Source organism: Nerophis ophidion, unplaced genomic scaffold (genome assembly GCF_033978795.1).
Source record: "Nerophis ophidion isolate RoL-2023_Sa unplaced genomic scaffold, RoL_Noph_v1.0 HiC_scaffold_201, whole genome shotgun sequence".
NCBI lineage: Eukaryota > Metazoa > Chordata > Actinopteri > Syngnathiformes > Syngnathidae > Nerophis > Nerophis ophidion.
Genome location: NW_026907123.1, coordinates 22,315 through 23,993, shown reverse-complemented (window position 1 = coordinate 23,993; position 1,679 = coordinate 22,315).

Sequence of the window (1,679 nt, the reverse complement as noted above, 5' to 3'; positions counted from 1 at the left end):
ACAAGCAGTTTTATCCGTTTCCTCTTCCTAGGAGCAGTTTTTCTGTGTTTTTTTCAAAAATTGCAATAGAGCGCAATTTTGAGTTTTAAGGTTTGGTTTTTTCACTAGATCGCAATTTCTGCCAGTCCTGATGTGTGTGCCAAGTTTGGTGAGTTTTGAAGCATTTTAAGGGGGTCAAATTGCAGCTCAAAGAGGCAAAAATAGCATCTTTTTGCGAAAATTTTGCTTTGAATGAGTTTTTGCAAGATTTCTGTTGATTTTGGGTATAGACATTTTTTAATGGAAATGTAGGTCTAAGTCAGACCTACACAGAGGTTTTTGTTTCATGTCTCTACGACATTCCTGACGGAAGTTACAAGCAGTCTGTTTTTTGTATCTTCCTGGGGGGCGCTAGCGCGCAATTTTCATTTTTGGGGTTTGGTTACCTAATATGTTGGTCTGTCGCTCCATACCAATGTGTGTGTCAACTTTGGTGAGTTTTGAAGCATGTTAAGGGGGTCAAATTAGGGTATTGTCTGTGTTGTATTCCTAGGGGGCGCTAGAGCACAAATTTGAGTTTTGGGGTTTGGTTTTTTCCTCAGCTTGCAATTGTTGCCAGTCCTGATGTGTGTGCCAAGTTTGGTGAGTTTTGAAGCATTTTAAGGGGGTCAAATTACAGCTCAAAGAGGTAAAATTGATATGTGTTTGGAAAATTTGCGCAGGGGTTCTTTGAAGGTGCGTAAAATCCAAACCTTAGAACTTATCACAAATTTGTCCGACCACTTTTTTTAAAAGGGTTCAATCTCTCTCCTGTGCGAGTTTGAAGCCGAAACGACAAACGCACTGGGAGGAGTTTCGATTTGAAAAAGGTGACAGGTTTTTACAAAACTTTTATTTTGAAGGGGTAATTGCCAACTTCCTGTTGATTATTTCTGCTAGCTGTCAATTACTAAAATGTAGGTCTTAATGAGACCTACATAGAAGTTTTTGTTTCATGTCTTTCCGGCATTCCTACCCGAAGTTACAAGCAGTTTTGTCTGTGGTTTCTTCCTGGAAGCAGTTTTTTCTGTGTTTTATTGAAAAATTGCGCTAGAGCGCAATTTTGAGATTTTTTTTTTTTTTTTTTCATTAGATCACAATTTCTGCCAGTCCTGATGTGTGTGCCAAGTTTGGTGAGTTTTGAAGCATTTTAAGGGGGTCAAATTGCAGCTCAAAGAGGCAAAAATAGCGTTTTTTGGCGAAAATTTAGCTTTGAATGAGTTTTTGCAAAATTTCTGTTGATTTTAGGTATAGGAGGTTTTTATTGGAAAAGTAGGTCTAAGTCAGACCTACACAGAGGTTTTCGTTCCATGTCTCTACGACATTCCTAACGGAAGTTACAAGCAGTCTGTTTTTTTTTTTTCCTAGGGGGCGCTAGTGCGCAATTTTCATTTTTGGGGTTTGGGTGCTTAAAAAGTTGGGAAGGTCCACCGTACCAACGTGTGTGTCAAATTTGGTGAGTTTTGGATTATGTTGAGGGGGTGAAATTGGGGTGCGAAGGAGCGGAATAAACAATAATAATAATAATTAAAGCTGCAAGCAGCGTTGGTCGGGTCCGCCGTTGGCCGCCGCCGCCGCCGCCGTGTCCCGAGTCCCGATCTTAGTCAGACCTCCATAGAAGTTTTTGTTTCATCACTCTACGACATTCCTAACAGAATTTA